Genomic DNA, 19,551 nt, shown 5'->3' on the forward strand with positions numbered 1-19,551 from the left:
CCTGATGACATAGATTTTGCCATCAGATGGTGAGCAGGAGGGTCTGTGCAGACATCCGTGTGCCTTTCTGTTTTTTTTTTTGCAACTGTGCAGACTTTTCCATGGAGAATTTGCATTACAGTGCACCAACTAGGCATGCACCCCAGGCCACCGACTTCAAAGAAGTATAATGGGCCCATTATACTCGTCATTCTCACCCTTGTGAACAGTACTGCATGCCAAAAGTCAAATCTGGTGGCGCAAACTGTGCATTGGTGTCCCTTTGGCCAGTTCTGCACCTCTCAGTTTTTGTAATGGGCTCATTTTGTGCTTGTTTTACAGTACCATGGTTGTGTCTGTTTGCATAGGTGTTATCATACAGAGAGCCTACAGAAACATGCTCCCATGCTCATGAGCAGTCCTCCAAAATCCCAACTGTGACTTGTGTTTATAGGTTCAGTACTGATGGGTTGATAAGTCGACCAGAACAGGTTAAGGGAGTGACATGCTTCTCCTGTTCTACAAGTCACCAGGAACAGGAGAAGTGCAAAAAAAATATCAAAGATCAAAAAATAGAGTATGAAACTTGGCAGCAGTTCATTGTTTCAGTTTCACTTCAGCTCTTTGTATGTTAACTTCACTCTTCTCTGGATTTGGTTGATGGACCAGCAACAGCACAGGCAACACTAGCCCACAGACCAGTTGTACCACGTACTTTTGACACTGCCTCCATCTGGCAGGAGATGCTTTCTGCAGATAGGGCAGTCCATATTTCTCTACAGTTTCAGTCTTGGCACTGAGGACATGAGTGCTCGTTGCAGTATTCTCCCGAACAATAGGTGTTGCTACTCAGGCAAAGCCTCCACATCAGCGCTGGTATAGGAGCAGAAAAAAGTCAAAACTGGAAGCAAAAGTTTTTTTCATTTTTTTTTTTTTTTCCAGAGAACCTCATTTTATCAGATTGTTGCAACATCTCCTTCTGTGTAATCTGTAAATCTCTGAGAATCTGTACTGATATAGCATTAAATTGGCAGTAAAATCCAACACAGTTGTGTCATCAACCTCACCAAAGTTTACAAAAATTGAGAAGTGGATGCCTGGCCAAAACAACACCAAAGCATGACTTGTGCCAGGGAAATTGACATCACTTTTGGCCTGTGGTACCGTTTGCGAGGGCAGGAACAGCGGGTATAATAGGCCCATAACCTCACACGGGTGGCGGCCGACAAGCACTTGCGCCCTGAGCACTGGCATAAATCTGTGACCAATGCGGTAATAATCACTGAGGTGTAAACATTTCATTAGTAACTTTTTGGGCGTGAATGTGCTAAAGTTATTATAATAAAAAAATTGTTTTAAAATTATTCATATGAATTTTTACATTATAAACAGCTTTATGCTGCTTTATGTGTAATAAAAACATCAAATCTAGAAGCTGACACAGTGAAATTTCAGACAGGCTGAAAACTACAGGCCTCATAATTCCTCATATTAACACTACATTGCTGTGCCCCATTTATTCCAGAAGAGGGTGCAATGCAATTTGTCTTAGGACCTTGCCACATGCCATATCTATGGGCACATGCCAACATACCCTGCCGGTTCTGCCATGGTGACTTGGCCTGTCTAAAATTTAAAATTATTAATAAGGATCAAAGGATGCATCAGAATTCATAAACAGACCTTTAGAAATACTAAGGTCCAACTTTACAGAATTTTTTATAATTTTTTAAAATTTCATTTATATTTTCTTTGTTCATTTAATTGTGTAATCATATATATTTCTGTATTTCTCTTTTTACCTTTTTACATGATGGTCAAAATGTTGATTCAAAGCCTTCTTTACACTTGAAATTAAATTCTGGTAAGCCATATAGCTTTCATCCATTTTTTTGTCCAGAGAAGCTGAGCTTAGTGGTGGCTATAGACCTACTCATGTAGGTCTATAGCCATGTCATGTAGTCATGTAAGTGCAAGTATAGTCAGACCAAATACACACACGACACAAAGTTTAATCATTTCCTATATCGATATTAAAATGCAGAGTGAAACCAATATGCAAAAGGAAAAAAAAAAAAAATACCAGAAGAATATTGAACTTTTTTCACCTGCAGCAGTGATTTTTATTAAAGCAAAACTGATGCCAACCCTCTCAAGACCTATTTGATACTAGCACGTATAAGGGCAAGTTTTACGTGGTTGTGATGATGCTGCCTTCATAGTGTTTATGGTACATTACTCAAGGGTGGCACAGTTCCAAGGTAGGCAAGTTCATAGAGACTTTGGTCTGGAGAGGCGCCATTCAGTATTCAGTTTATACAACAGGGAGACTGAGGAATGTTCTCTGTTCATTTTCATACACATGAAATTGGAACCGACTGCATCTGCTATAAATGATTTTTTTTAAATCAGAATTTTCTTTCTTCTTTACATTTAAAATCCAAGCTAAAAAAAAAAAAAAATGAGAAAGATGAAAAAATGCCTTCCATTTTACAACATAATCTTTTTACAGAACATTTTAGTACAGAGAAGAACACATTAATTTAAATCCCAGCTGTTGCAATTACAAACAGATATTGTGGCCCTTATAAAATTCTTACCATCTTTAATTTTATTCATAAGCATTTCAGCCTTTTGGTTAAATATAGCCTTTTAATTCTGCAAGCCTTTCACAGCACCTGAGTGGTATGATCATTTGTTGTGCCTCAAACAGCACCGATGTAAAAATGTAAACCCACTGTGCAAGTTAATGTAAGGAAGCTACCCTTGAAATCCAGCATAATAAATAATTAAACCTGTCTGAATCTTTTATTCTCACAAATCACGTTTATTGCAAAAGGCTGAAATGATGAGAGTGAGTTTTGTTAACCTAAAGAAACTTATTTAATAAAAGGAATCACTTAAAACACAGTTATATACACTCGGTCATCTGTCATCAGAATGATTTTAGGCTATATTCCGTCTGTCCTCACATCTGCCTACAGCGGTTGAGCATTTTACTGCTAAGTTGACTGAACTTGTCGACTTCTTTGTGTGATTTGTGTGAAAAGTTATAGTTAAAAGACAACCAGCACAAAGAATTGATTGGAAAAACATTATTCAGAATTTGCATTCAACCAGAAAAATCACTGACCATCCATTTACATTTATGATAGATGGACCACAATTTATGAGCAGCAGGAAAATCCACAGGCCTGGAAGACTTACAAGCATTTTTAAACCAATAAACCCCCCTGACAGTGTGCATGTGGTTCTGAAACAAGAACAAAAAAAAATATCTAATTTCCTTGCCAGAAAGTAGACCATCCAGTAATTTTATCAACATTATATCAGCCATTTATTACTTCTGTACCATCCAGGTTTATTGCATTAGCAGTTAGTTTCTTTGTTCTGTTCTCATACAGGCACAAAATACATAAAAGTAGCTCTAAATAACTTATTTAAAGGACTCTGATTCAAGGAGAGGTTTTATTACAGCGCACACAAAGTTTTATAGACTCATAAAAAAAAGAGAAGAAATGTTGAAATAATGGAGTGAGTATCTGGATTGACATATGATGTGAAAATTTCTCCTATTTGACTCCACTTCTTGATCCTCTTGCCATGGTTCATGGCAGAGACAAGTCACGGCATCCATCTTTAAGGCAGATACTCACTCAGCCCATCCATCTCCACAGTTTATAACTGTGAACTCCAGAGTTGTGGGGAGTGGGGCATCAGGAGTTAGCACTAGAACACCTGTGTTTAATAAGGCTGGGATCGAACCTTGCACAGAAAGATATCTCAGTCCCAGCATGTGTCTTACAGATTTGATGTTTTCAGCTAAAAAAGTTCATTCCACATTGATGAGATGTTCACTAAAAAAAATTATATTCTTTCAAAGTGATTAATTGTGTAAAAAATATCAAAAGAAGAAGAGATGATTTGACTCTGAAACAGAGAATAGACCTGAGTAAGAACTGCCTGAACCTTTTTGATTTATTAAATAATTTTCCTTCCAAAATATCTGTTGCTTTGATCACATGCAGTTGAAATAAAACCATTTGTTAAAAAAAAAAAAAAAAAGAAAGAAAAAAAAAATCTGTGAGACTTAAGAGCCAAGAATAAAAAACAAAAAACTGTTTTCAAAGGGATGTTTTTGATGGAAAATTGTGAAAAACTAACACGCTTACAACACTAACAAATTTACAGGTACTTGTAAAACCGTGCCACACAAGAAAATACACTGTTTTATCATAAACAGCACAATTAAGCTATTATTTCCCCCGTTTCCCACTGAGGCTGTAATGTACTGTAATTTGCTTTTAAACCCTTTGCATCCCCACAAAACTTGCTGAGAAATACCAGCTTTACAAGATTCTTAGTGGCGATAGTTACTCAGGTTACTCATTTTTCTTAATCTAAAAATTTATGCAGTAAGACAGGAATCAGTAAAATAGTGTTAGTGTGACAGATGCTGTTTCACAACTCAGCAGCAGTGCACTGAATCGCTCCATAACTGTTCATGTGAATGTGTACATTTGTGGATAATATTTCAGTCTGGCTCACTTTCTGAGTTCCTGCTATGAGTCAAAATTTGGAACAGCAGTTAGATGATGGAGCACAGACCCTAGTGGGCCCAACTAAACAAAAAGTATAAAAGGAAGGCCTGAGGGGCACTCCTCCTTTTAACTGTTGAGTGTTTGGCATAGAAAGCTGACATTTCTATTACTAAAGTGTGCCATTGAAGTGCTGGCTATTGAATACAAGACTATTTAGTTGATGTTGTAGCATGCCCAAATTTTTTCTCAAATATTAATCACCTATTTTGAAATTTTAAGATTGAGATGACCATTTTTGACTGTTGTGAACAAATTAGTTTTGTTTTCAGATAATACCAACAACCCATTACTAAAGATTAAACAAAAGAAAGGCTAATGTTGGAAAAACCCAGCTGGAGATGATGCGATGGAATATTATGCTCTTTTATAAAAGAATATGTTTCACTAATGCATGATAATTTCTCTCAGTTTATTTTCACCAAACCTAAATCTTCCACTTATTTTGTTAACAGCTTGTCATGGCCACATTTTCACAGTTGTTTCACACCAAATAAATCATAGCATAATCTGTTGGCAAAGATCTTTGGGAGTATCGTGCGGAGCCCTCTAATGAATAGTGTTTATGAGTGTTAATCTGTGGCATGTAAACTACCATTTTTGCTAGAGATAAGCCACAATAAGGTGAAAACATGTTTTCAGTGTGTTCCGTGCAGGCTGTACACTGTCAGTCTGACCTTCAGTTTGAGTTACAGTATAAATGTTTAAAAAAAAAAAAATGTAATTTTTTTTTTTAATTTTTCGATTTTGATTTTTTTTTATCCATGTAATTAGAGAACATTTACAGGGTTTAACTGGCAGTTCATACATAATCATCTCATCACTGACACGCAGCCCTGAATCATTTCTGATGTTAAGAAAAGAAAAAAAAAAATACCTTTGCTACTCTACTGCCAGGCCTCCAGGTGAAGGTAGTAACTGAATGTAGTTTATGGAAAAATGAGGTTTTACAAGAAGTCATTTTGTTACCTAAAACTGCTTCTTAATCACTTTTGGTTAGTATTTTGCCTGATGAGATTGATATCGCTTGAAAAACATGTGGCAACAATTACAGGGAAATAGGCCTAAGAGGTCTAAATAGCCACAATTTGAAAGGATTTTAATGGAACAAAACTAAGGTTAAATCACATGACTGATCTAACAGAGACAGGCTTGCGAGCATTAAAGAAGAGTTCTTTAAAGACAAACCTTGTCTATCTTCCTGGTGGCTACAACAATTTTGACTTTTTCTTCCAGTCTTGCCTGTCATATAACATGCACCAAGAAAGGTAAAAATGCACATTATCTCATGCTTTTTAATGGAAAAATAAAAGAATTACCTTCTGATAAGAAAAAGTTGTGTGTCAAGAGTTTCTCAGAAACAATACTATTCTTACGTGAAAGGCAAGAATGCTTCCTGTCCTGCAATCTTGATGAACCAAACCCCTCTGGCTGTTGCTTCAGAATTTGCTCATAGCAGCTGTAGTTCAATCACTAGTTTATCCAAGTCAAACATGAATTTCTCACTCCAAAGAGCAATGATGAGCTGTTGTGGATCACTGACTGTACATCTGATTAGCAGAAACAACTTTACCATTCATGTAAACACAGTTTTTACCTTTACTACACAGTTTCAGTATTGGAATCATGGATTTGCTATGATGTAAACTTGAAGGGTCAGTTTAAAATACATGTTGCTTGGCAAGGTTCGCACAGGTCCTGTGGCATAATCTTACTTGCCAACAGTCTTCCCCACTTGAATTGAAATAGTGTTCACTGGAGGTGGGCACCACCACCCCACTCTCTTTTCACTGATTGTTTTTGTGTGGTTTACCAAGCTGCTTGTCTCTTGCATTTATCTGCTGCCTTTTCAGTTAGATAGGGACAACAGAGAAGCCTATTTGGACAGAGGTCTGTGTTGCCACATGGATATGGCTGCCACTGCTGAGGTCATGCTATGAAAGGAAAATGGAGCGCTACTGTTTCCCCTAAGCACTTTGAAACACAAGTGATTACGCTGACTGATCTGTCCAAGGGACGCTGGATGGTGAATATCAAAGGCGGCCTGCAGACCACCTTGAACTTCTCTTGGCAGTAGACTTGGTTTGTAGGGGAAGGAGACGCTCTGGGAAAAGGAGCAGAAGCGCTGTGCCTCTCATTCCCATCCTGATCTTCGTGAGAACAGTGGCTCTTTGAGTACGGATCGTCCCTTACTTCAAGTTTGTTTTCTCTAAGCTTTCAGTGTCACATTTACATCTATGAAGATGAGTGATTGGGGAAAAGAGGCCTCAATTCAAAGATAAATTAGAGAACTCAGCTTGGAAAACCTGGCCTCACAAATTCACTGCATTACTCTTGCACAACCTAAGTAGACCAGTAATAAATCGGGTGATTCTCCACAGTTAAACAATTGGTCTCTTTGGCCCTGGCATCCTGGTAGGTCTTCCTTCTTTATGATAGCTGAATGAAACTGTTAGAACCTGGCACGGAAAGGGCACTAGAAATTCAGAGAAGATACTTCCCTAATGCTCATTCCGTTTTGTTTTGTTTGTTTTTTGTTTTGTTTTATTTGGTATGTTATGCAGCAATAATTTCATACTTGTTACATATATTAAAAAAAAAACAAAAAACAAACATTACAAATGTTTCTTGGTTTCATAATTGTTATAGCAATTTCCCTAAGGTTTGTTGAATTCTGTGAAAAAGCAGAAATATGGAAAATCACAGAAGGATGTAACAGGAGTAAGTACAATGCTGGAACAATTAGCTCCTAAATTCCTATCTATGGGCCAGTAGTGTGGTTTGGCGGACACATTACCCCGCTTTTTTTCCCATGACAAATATACGCATGTATCCAGCAGGACACATTTGGTGCTTAACTGTAGGGTGGCTCTAAATGGCACAAACTCTTTACAAACCAGTTGAATAAAAGCACAAAGAGGAAAATCGGGGATAAAGAATATGTATCCAACAGTTGCTGAATTTGCATATATGGACTCTAATGTATATATCTAACGTGACTAATTTAAATTAGTCATGTTAGCCAGTTGATGTTCCCTGCCCTACATCTTCCAAATGGTCCAGATGGTATTCCAGCAGAGTTTTATAAAGAATTTCCCACTTTTTTCAGAATGGTGAATCAAATTCAGAACGATCACACACTATCTCCAAATATGAACTCTGCTAACATTAGCCTGCTTCTTAAACAAGGCAAAGACCCTACACTCCCATTCAGCTATCACCCAGTCTCTCTCACTAATGTAGACCTTAAAATAATTGGCAAAGTCCTTGCCAGAAGATTAGAGAAAAAAAAAAAAAAAATCCATCTATCCATTAGCCATCCTGACCAAACAGGTTTTATCAAGTGTCTATACTCAGCCAATAAGACACGCAAGTTAATAAATGTAATAGATTACTGTTCCAAATACATCACGCATAGTTCTTACCGCCTTATGCTAAGAAAACTATCCTCATGAATTGGGAATCAATCTGCTGGGTGTCAGGCGGTTCTCAGGCGCCTGGGGCCTCGGAACCATGTTCTTGGCTTGCGCTGGGGGCGAGGGGGGGCTGGCCTCTGGCGGGGTGGGCTGCTCCACTCTTTTCTTCCTGCCTGCCAGACCTGGCAGTGTCATATTGTGTGGATAGTAAGAGAAATGAATGAATTAAAAAAAAAAAAGAAAAAGAAAAACATTAACAAGAGGAACCTATGGAGAATTTATAGAGCTCTTCTTGCAAAAGCAAATTTGTTTGGCAGAACAGTGCATTCAGATCATGATTCTGATTACGATAACTGCCAGACAAGACAGGCTTTAAGAAAAGAAAAAAAAAAATTACTGCTAGTGATTATACTTATAGTATAGTACTTATAGTTACTATTTATTTATTTAGTATGACTCATTTTTACCTTGTTGTTTTACACTTTCATATACAAAAAGATTTAATATTTTATTTTTTTGCTATATAGATTTGGTGTTGGTCCTGATGATATTAGGGCCTTTACACACCAGATGCATAAAATCTGCTGCACTGAATGGATGAACCCAGGATCTCTATCTCTTCCTTTTCTTGTTTAGAAACATCAGGACCAGCTCATTATTGCTTGATGTCAACTTCATTTTTTCACAGTGCATTTTTTGAGAAAGAATTATTCGCAAAAATGCAACGTGTTCGGTGTGTGAATACGTTACACAAAGAGTTGCTTTTTTCACAACTTGCTCGGTGTGTAAAGCTCTTTTTCAATTATTTTATCTGTTTCACTGAAATTTCTAGAAAGTATAATTTTAAGAGAAATGGTGTAATTATGAATGATATTCAAAGACTTAGCTTTGCTTTGAGTGATCTGTGTAGGAGTACTTGGTGAGTATATCCCAAAGGTCTTCTAACAGGTTGGATGTCTGTTTATTTTCAGAGTTAAGAGAGAAATGTGCTAAATGTTTTATCTCTGTGGTGAAAATGAAATGCTTTAAAACTAATTTATAATTTTGATATTTTACAGATATCTGATACACTGATAAAAATGATTCTGCGGTGAAGTAAATCTAACATAACTGAATCTGTGAAATCAATAATAAAAAGTCAAGTTAGTATCTTTACACAAATATACATAGTATTGAGGTCAAAAACATTTGTTCAAGATACAAGACATTGTAATTTTTTTCAGAAAATAAATTGTTTAAGTACTAAGATCCAATCTTTTTAAGTTCATCCACACAACAAAAAATAGTCTTGTTATCTTTACTGCGTTTTATCTGCGTTGTTCATTTGGTAGGCCCTTTTCACATGACGTCACACAACTTCCGTTCGGCCTCGATGCTGGGGATCTTTACTTCCGGTGGATGGAGTTTACGCAGTCTAATACGGTTTTAGGATATACTAGTGATGGTAAATCCGGCTCTTTTCAGAGAGCCGGCTCTGTAGTCTCGGCTCTCAAAGAAGAGCCGGCTCTTTCGGCTCCCAAATGGCTCCTTAGATTTTAATTAAAAAAAAAAGTGTAAAATGAATTACTAATGTAAAAGCATACATTGGGCCTATATCAAACATTTCTCGATATATTCAACATATAAGAGTGCTCCAAATACAAATTATAAAACAAAAGATTGGAAATCAGAAAAAACAAGGGCCTTTGAGGAGTTGATCCTGTTTCTCCTGCCTGATGACCTGCCCTGTTTTGTTCTTCTAATTACACTGAGGGATGAACAATTCATAGTATACCTATGTAGGTTGTTTCTGCAGCCTGCGCGATATTAAATTTTAAATTTGCAGTCTACTCTCTGTCTGTCTATCCTTTAACGCCAGGCCATCATGAATCGCGGGTTTCCTGACCTTACAAGGCGCGAACAGCTGATTAAGACATAGCGTCTCACCGCAGAGTCAGCTGGTCAAAGGAACTAGATCAGCTGGCTTTTCACCTTAACTCCGCGACCATTCGTGCTATCGAAAAAAATTCAAACGGTTCCTGAAAGCTCAGAAATTACACTTCACAGTCATGTAGTGGTATGGTATTTGTGACCGGAAGTCCGCAAACACCGGCTCTTTTGAAGTACGCTGTATCTCGTTCGACATGTTTGGAGGTATAAGGTTAAAATGTTTCCAGTCTTTGCTACGCTTTCCGTCCCTAATTTTCCTCACCGTTCCCGCGTGCAACTTCCTCTGGCTCTTTCCTGTCTCCAAGTGCATTTTGCAGGAGCCCCTCCCTCTCTGGTGTTTGTTTACTCATTGCGCAGTGTGTCCATGGACCCTCCCCCTCCCGCTCAGTGTAGACGATCATATGTTACCAATCACCTGCGGCTTCCACAAAAAAAAAAAAAAAAAAAAAGGAAACAAGAAACGGCTCACTGTCGGGAGCCGGCTCCCGTCGTTCACTTCAAAGAGCCGGCTCGTTCGCAACGACCCATCACTAGGATATACTATGACATGTAGACAAGTTTTCACTGACAACACGTTTAAAACTGGACAAAGGCTACAAATTCCTCATTGAACATTATGGAGGTACGTGTTTTTGTCTTTTCTAGCTGATAATTAATGCTAGGATAGCATTAGTCAATTTGTTAGCTAGCTAACATTACGTGACCTTTCTGTTTTGCAAATAGAACGTCTGTAGGCTCTAATCTCGGTCAGGTCCTTATAGTATAGACCAGGGTTGCAACCTGTCACGATAAATACGCGATCGTTTGTTATTTGGCAGTTAAATGTGGTTTCCCGGTGCTGCCTGAGCGTCCTGCAATTTCAGTTGCCTACAGACAGACACCACACACCGGCGCCTTTGTTACTGTTCACCCGTTACTGCACCGCGTCCTAAGAAGTTAAACTCTTGCAAAGGTACAGACGTGAGTAGGAAGACGCTCATCTGAAAAGGCTGAACAGCTTCAGCGAGGATGAAAGGCGCACAAGTGAGCCGTCTGATGTCAGGAGACAAACACTGCAGACAAATAAGAACCTAGAAGACCCAGGCATCAGTCACATTTCTTCATCCCTCAGTCATCTAAATGACTATTTGAAGAACAAGTTATACTAATACATTTACAGTAAATAAATAAATATTCTCAAAAAACTATCTATCTATCTATCTATCTATCTATCTATCTATCTATCTATCTATCTATCTATATATATATATATATATATATATATATATATATATATATATATATATATGAGCCCTCAGCTATTTAAAGATGATAATGGATTTCTAAGATAAACCTAACAGTGAATAGTATGTATTGCTTTTCATATATGCTCTCTATGATATTATCTTTGTCAATTTATAATCAAATTTTCTATTAAACTTTGCAGCAGCTTAAACTAACTATTAAATGAGTTATTTTGCATTACAAACATGTACAGGGAGGTGATTAGTGTGACTGTCATAGTTTGAAAGGTCACATGACATAATGAAGTCTATGTTAAAATTGACATATCTCACTTTGCAGGTCCTCTTTCATATCCTCACATCATGGCCAGCAGGGAGAAACTGAAAGACACACGTCTACAACCAGGGATATGCAAGTTGCTGCATGGACTTGAAGGGGATGAGGAGCTTATCCTCTGTGAGACAGAGGCTCGATCATTTCTATCATGACATCTACATGGATGTCTTCTTAAGTTGAAAACCCTGAGGAATTTAGTTTGATGTTGAAATGCAATTGATATGCCTTTCGTAAATACATTTTCTCTGCCAATGCAAAATGGACTTAATCTGTGTATGTACTTCTCACACACACACACACACACACACACACACACACACACACACACACACACACACACACACACACACATCTATATTTTTCTTTTTTTTTTTTTTAACAATCGTTGCTCCATGTACAGTGTTTAATAGATTTATTAAATGTTTGCAAGAAACTGCCACAGACCTTGTTTCTGCTCACAGTTGTTTTTGAGCCTGATGGGTTATATTTTATGTTTCCTTTGTTCTACCCGTGGAGACCACTTGAATCTCAGTGCTTGTATTTAGCTCGTATTTTGCATAATAGCTTGAGCTAGCTATTTGATTCATGGAGCACATGTTGAAGCCAGGGAGCAGAACTGAGTCAACAGTTCTTTACTCTGTTGTCTGTTTTACTTGTCAAATGTTTCTAGAACATTCAAATGATTCATTCTCCTTTGATAGGAGAAAGTTTGGGGAAAAAGCATTTTTTTTATACGTGCTGTTTTGATTTGCTGTAGTATGTATTTCTAATCTGATACGGAAAAAAGATCCTGATGGCTTGGAAGCCTTTCCTCTTTTTGCTTTCATACTAAATCATCTTTGTCAATCGGTCTGGCACTTCTAGGGGAGACAAAATTTCTGTTTTTTTTGGTGTGTTGTTCACATATTTGCATATTCAAAATAAAACAAGTGGCACAAAAAAGTGATAATTTCTGACATGTGAAATGCTTTTTTACCCCAATATCACTCCTTTGCTTATGAAGTTTTTGTCATTATCAGGCATGCAATTCAGATAAGACTGAATAATGTTCAATATGAAATGCTACTTTAAAATAACAACTCTCATTTTATGTCAGGAATAGTAAAATAGTGAATAGAATGTGTATTTGTGCTCAGTCTGTTATAAATTCAATAAATTTCACTTTCGGAAATAATTGTAAATGTCTAAAAAAATATATGAATACAAATGGGGTGGCTGTAGCTCAGGAGGTAGAGCAGGTCATCTACTGATCGGAAGGTCAGTAGTTCAATTCCTGGATGCTGAACCCCAAGTTGCTCTCTGACGCAAGCATTGGAGTATGAATGTGTGTGAATGTTAGACAATAAAAGCACTTAGCTTAGTTACTCATGGAAATGCTTGTGTGAATGGGTAAATGTGTTGTATGAGTGCTCAGACAGAGTAGAAAAGCAGTATATAAGAACCAGTCCATTTACCAAATAGTTATGCTTTACATGTACCTGCAAAAATCAAGTTAATTCTACTTAAGAAAAATCATTAAATACATTTAACAAAATTAAGTAATTTATACAAAGGTTTTTTGTTTGATCTACATAATGAAATGAAGTTGCTTTGACTTGCTAATTTTATTTACTATATTGAAAAAGTTGAGGGATTTATACAAAGTTTAGTTTTGCTTAATCTACTTGACAAAATTAAGTTCACTTTACTTGGATTTTATATTTCATGTAAAGAACTAAGTAAGTACTTTAAACACAAAACAGTCTTGCTTGATCAACATAAATAAATTATGCAAATAGTTGCCTTAATTTTATTATGTAGATAGAGCAGGATATTTTTATCACTGTATTTGCTCTGTGAAATGCAGTAATCAGTCTCCACTTTGCTCTGTCACTACAAAGGTTATTGTAAATAATCAAAAAGTATTTAGCTATTTAATCCCATTTTGTTGTTTTCAAAAATACTTTATGTATGTGGCAAATGTAATTAATTTTCCTTCTTCTGTAAATGTGGATGAAAATACAGTGAAAAATAATTGCTATCTTTAAATGATAGGACATCATGCAAGTCTTTTTAAAAGATAACTTTTCAGTCTTTTAAACAGATCAAAATGGTTAGAATGAATATTCTTCTAGTTAAATATATTAGTTAAATAAGTATTTATAAGTGTAGTCTGATGTTAATCTTACTATAATCATAGTGTCTGTATGTACCCTGTCCCCTACTTAATGGGTGGGCCAATCTCAACAAAACTTTGTACAAACATCATCACATAAACACTGATAATTAACATCTATAAGTTAAAAACCATTTAGTATAACTTGCATTTCTTTTGATTTTTGTATTCACCATAGTAATTTAACAGTCACCAAAATCTGTATCTGCTGTGTAATTTTGTTCAAGTCACCAATAAATAAGGAATGAAGAATCTGAAACAGTGCTGTAGGCCTGGCAAAAAACAGCTTGTAGGGCGTGTTTTCACTCCAGCACTGGCAAAGGTACTCTCATAAAGTACACTTTCTGGCAAGCCCGATTACACAGTGAAGACCAAATTTCAACAAGACAAAAAGTCTAAAACATACAAAGATACTACGACTGTCTCTAAGCTGTGTCCATTGTGCATACACTCAAGATAGTCAGAAGATATCTGGCTAAGCAGGCCCATTTTTTGAAAAGAAAATGCATTTATTGTCACACTTAGGAATTAAAAAAATAACATCTGGTTTCTAATAGGGTATTCAGTAATGCAAGTCTAAGTAGAGGTGGCAAAAGTACAGGTATTCTTCACTTAAGTAGAAGTGCAGATGCTTGTGTTGAAAAAAAAAAAATACTCTTGATTTTGCCTCCATACCTAAACAGAAAAATTTGTACAGTCAGGAGTTAAGGTGGGCAAGTGGACAAGTAGGGGAATGCTCAGATGGGCTATAATGGCTCAGTGTGGGGAATAGAATCCAGAAGTGAGAAGTAGCAAAGTAAAAATACTTTGTTGCTGTACTTAATTTCATGTATCTATACTTTACTTGAGTACTTTTTACTTTTACTCCCTACATTTTTACACAAATATCTGTACTTTCTACTCCTTACATTTTCAAAACAGACTAATTACTTTAGGTTTCAGATATTTGAAGAAAGGTTTCATTTCCAGTCACCGCGCCTTCAAACATCAAACCGATCTGAGCCTAAATGGAGGAACTGGTGTATCCTCCATCACCGGGGCTTATCCAATACAAAGAGGAAAAAACATTTAATTTATGTGTCATTTAGTGCTATAATCAGGGGTTACAGTTGGCCAGACTGAGTGCTGATGTCTGTAAGTTGTGGTCGTAGTACTTCAGCATTTAGCTAGAGCTACTGAAGAGGAGCGAAAACAAAGGGAGTACGTGTTGCTGGTAAATGGAAAGTTTCTAAATGCTCAACAAATATCAGCAAACACACAAAGTGTGTGCAGTTTATCACACAGTGTGTCTGCTAGCTAAAGGTCCAGCTGCTGTATTTCCAGGGAGAGATAAGAATGAGAGAGAGGAAAGAGGACAAGAGAGGAAGAAGAGAGGCTAGATTTAAAGGCAAGGACTGCAAAACAAACTGAGATATACTAACTTTGTGTAATTCAATTGTATGAAAATACTGCAGTTTAGTGCAGGATAAACAGGCTTGTTAGTAAATACACTAACAAACCAGACAGTATACGTAAAAATGGAATTATAAGCATCATTAGTTTAAATTCAGTTTAGTCTCTGCTACACTTGATGTAACCTACCTCTGACCATAAACACCATAGCCACTGTGTACCAGTCCAACAGTGCTTTACTGTAAATTCACCACTGTATGGCAAACTAACCTATTTATCCTGCACTAAACTGCTAAGTTTTCATGCAACATTTGAATAACACAAAGTAAGACCTCAGTTGCTTTTGCAGGGCATTTCACAATATGATAAAATATAACTCCCCATCATATATAGATCCAATATCTGATTTAACAAAAGCACCACTGAGCAGGTGCCAATGCTCGGCTGTTTTGGATTCTTAACAGGGGGGAAAAGAGGGGTGGGGGGAAAGGGGTTGGGTGGGTCAAAGTGCTCTTATGGTAAAGTCAGTGAACAAGTGTGTGAAATTTGATGGGTCTAGCATGAACAGTATGCATCTATGGTGTGAATTTGAATGATACTTTTTTTTTTATTGATCCCACAATGGGGAAATTATAGTTAACACAACACCCATCCAAGAAAAGACAAACAACCAAACAAACACAGCGAGATAAGTGTCTGCGGCCTTGCTGCCATCACCGAGAGGCGCTGCCGTTACAAAAGATGAAAACAATAGCGAAAACACAGAGGGTTAGGTGAGGAGAAAAAAGTCATCTCATACTCATACTTCTTTACCTTTATGAGGTAAAGAAGAATAAGTTTATAAATAAGGTCAAACGCCTTGTTGGAACTGATAATATGCAATTAAAAGGATTTATCAGTGTATTCATAAAGGTATAAGAATACAACCTATCATGATTCAATCTATAACCTACTTATAACCTTTCTGAGATATGGTGCAACCTGTTGTATTTGAGTTCACCTGTAAGAGAGAATGGGAAATTGTACTTCAAACTGTATAATATTGTTACTTACCTGTAGTAGAAAAATGAAAGGAAAGAAGATCATTTTGGTATATTGTCATAAAACCAAGATGATTTGCAATATTGTTAAAACGTTCTGTACTGAAGCTTTGTACCTGTAAATATATCTCACTGAAGCTGCTGAAAGAAGCACTGTGTCTGAACACCTTTATTGATGTATCCCCCGTTAAGGGTGTAACACATCCCATTTGAGATTGTTCTTGAGTTTTCACAAGATTTTTTAGGTCAAGGTTGCCAAGATGATGCATCTATAATGTGAATTTGAATATTGTTCGAGTTATGGCTAATGTTAAAGGTTTTGTAGAGTAAATTCTGTATGACAATAGCTAGACTTTTTCTTCAAAACAGCTGAGCTAAAAATATAGGTTTGAATTTTTTTTTTTTTTTGTAACTCGTCCATTCGGATACTGTTAAAGCTTTAATTTGGCAGCTTTGGTTGATACAAGCAGCTGTAGCGCTTAGCTTGTCCTCGTGCTAATTTGAGTCATGTTTGTGATGCTGTAGAATAATATGGCTTGCTGTGTGGAACAGACTATCCATTAAGTTTATACTTCAGTTTTGATGATTAAATATTACTCTTTTTTTTTTAATAGCACTTGTACAGTTTATGACTTGCTAACCATGCTTATTAGTGTTAGCTGACAATTTAGCATTTCACCTTTTTATTCATATATGGTCAAAAAAAAAAAGAAACATAGCGGTGACAAAATGCTAACACTGAAGCTTAAAAATGTGGCTAGATTCATATTTTATGTAGAATCTATAGTTACAACACAGAAGTAGTATAAGACATTTGCATAAGACTGCATTGTTCCTGACAATTAATCCAGGCTTTACTGAGCCTATCTGAGATGGAAGAAATGAGATTTTGACTCATCTTCTAGCAGTTCCTCTTCCATTAACCATTTAAATCAGTTCATTCTATAGTCCAACAGTGCAGGCAGAAAGTAAAGACAGGCAGAAAGAGTGTTACAAGCCAGCTGTTACATGACTTCAATGTTCCTAGCAGTGACGCAAATTCAGACAAATAGAGTGTCTCTCCAGTAGGGAGGCTGCTTACCCACAGAAATTCCCCTGAACTGTTTGGTTCAAAAGCCGTAATTAAAGATTTAGACTAGGAATATGCATTCACAGACACTTTGGTTTCTTTCCCTATAATAGTTTTTTCTTCTTTTTTATTGTAGCATAATTTTAAAGTTCACCTGAAATTCTCATTGCCATCAGTGCAGTTACCAATATAGTTAGAGACCATTTTTACAGCAGTGAATAAGTCCTTTCTTAACCTTTCTTTCTTACCTTTCTTAAATAACCAGGATCAAACACAGTCCAAAGGATGATTGATGGAAATTTTTATTAACATGTTACCAAACTGGATTTTTTTTGTGTTCGAGTGTTAAATGGCATCAGACTTGCAGGCCTCTCTGAAGATTTTTATTTGGTATAATTGTCAGAGGCCACAGCTTTTCTGTTTTTTACAAAATAAATCAGGACTGACATGCAATCTAAAAGATCATAAACGTCTTGGCATTCTTGGATGCAACTCAGAGTGCTGTCCACAAATATTCCAAAACAATGACATAAAGCCAATGCCCTCTGACCTGAGGCCAAGTATAACATTCTATCCCTTGAGGGTAGATTTATTTTAATTTATACATGGGGATTAAGCTTTTCTTGAATTTTAATTGACCTTTTCATGCAGAACTCCTTATAACAGTGGTCAAAAATTGTTCTGAAATGATAATGTCTGTCGGCCCCCTGCCAAGTACTATATGAGATCTGAAATATTGGCTTTGACAGGGGAGTTAGAATAAAAAGCCAATCTTTGTCTGTCTCCAGGAGGAACTAAACCTGAGTCTTTAGGAATGTTCCAGACCATAGAGAGATTCTCTGGTGCAAATCAGTACCCGGACGTGTAGACCATTGTAAAGGGATTATTTGTTCCCATGTAGTCCTTATGCTCTGCAGCCCACCCTTTTCCTTCTCCACACTCGTCTTTGTGTTTGACTCTACTCCCTGGGTCCACTGAACTGGGAAAATTAGGCTTTGCTGTTTGAAGATTCGTATCCATTTATTACATGACTCAGGATATGTTGGTATTATGCGTTGGTAGGACATTAAAAAAAAAAAAAAAGAAAAGAAAAGAAAACTGTTTCCATGGCCACAAACCCCATTTTATTTTTTCTGACTCATCTCTTTTCTCTCATGGTTTTAGCTTGACTTGACCTGAGAAGAGAACAGAACAATTTGCCACTGGCTGAAGTTTTGGCACTGAGGCAGCCCTAGCCAACCACAACACTTTCCATGGTGGGCCTGAGGACCTGTAAATTAGAGAAGATTGCCCAAATCCTCAGTTTTTTCATGAATGAATTGAATCTAATGGTGTTTTTTTTTTTTTATCCAGGCAAAAAAAAAAAAAAAAAAAAACAGGACTGGGCTGTGCAGGATCCCACAAATTTTATACCATATTTTGCTGTAAATGAGGTCTGTCTGCCGTTCTGCTCACTCAGTGTGTCTGCAGGATGAGGAGAGATGAAGACACTCAGCTTACTGCTTTGTTGTTTTGCACTGGAATAGTGTTGCATTGAACCCTTCCAAAGTCCTGAGCCTGGTAGCCTATTTATGGGCTTTTTCATGCCTCAAATACTTTCAAAAACATTCCATCATTTGTGCACCATTAAATCTGGTGTAGATGGATATGAGGTTCCCTGGATGACTCTTTCGGGTCTCCTAATTTTGGATGCAATTTTGACACGTTTGTGACAGTATTTGTTCTTGCTAGTCATAGAATATGTTAGCAGAGCCACATAACATCAACAAAATAGCTGCTTAAGACATTTGAAGACAGTATCTGCCTAATATAGCTGTCGGCCCATTTCACCTACAATATATCATCTGAAATGCCAGAACAAAGATGTTAATGTTAACTGGGGAAAGTTATACTAGCTGTCTTTATGTCAGTGACATACTTTACATGATCTTCTCCCAAAATACATGTCTGTTTGTGAAACTAGACCCATGTACTGCACATCCTTAGGAACAGGAAAAAATGTTTATTCTTAGTACATTCACATACATCAGTCTTAATCTATTATACACTTGCTTTTGAGCAACATTTATACCAGCTAATGTCTCATATGTTAGAAGAAACACTCAAGGTCCTAAATTACTTGTTTATATCAGGCCTTGTGTGCCATTTATAAGAAATTCTATTTGGTCCAGCCATCCATCCATCCATCCCTTTTTATTCTGCTTAGCCAATTCAAGGTTGCAGGAGAACTGGAGTCTATTCCAGCTGTTATAGGGGAAAAGGTGGAATACACCCTGGATAGGTTGCCAGTCTATTTCAGGGCTAAAACAATAAGCCAGACAACCATTCATGCTTACATTCAAACCTACAGTCAGTTTAGAATCACCAATTAACCTAACCCCATGCATGTCTTTGGACTATGGGAGGGAGCCAG

This window comes from Archocentrus centrarchus, chromosome 16, assembly GCF_007364275.1.
Source record: "Archocentrus centrarchus isolate MPI-CPG fArcCen1 chromosome 16, fArcCen1, whole genome shotgun sequence".
Lineage (NCBI taxonomy): Eukaryota > Metazoa > Chordata > Actinopteri > Cichliformes > Cichlidae > Archocentrus > Archocentrus centrarchus.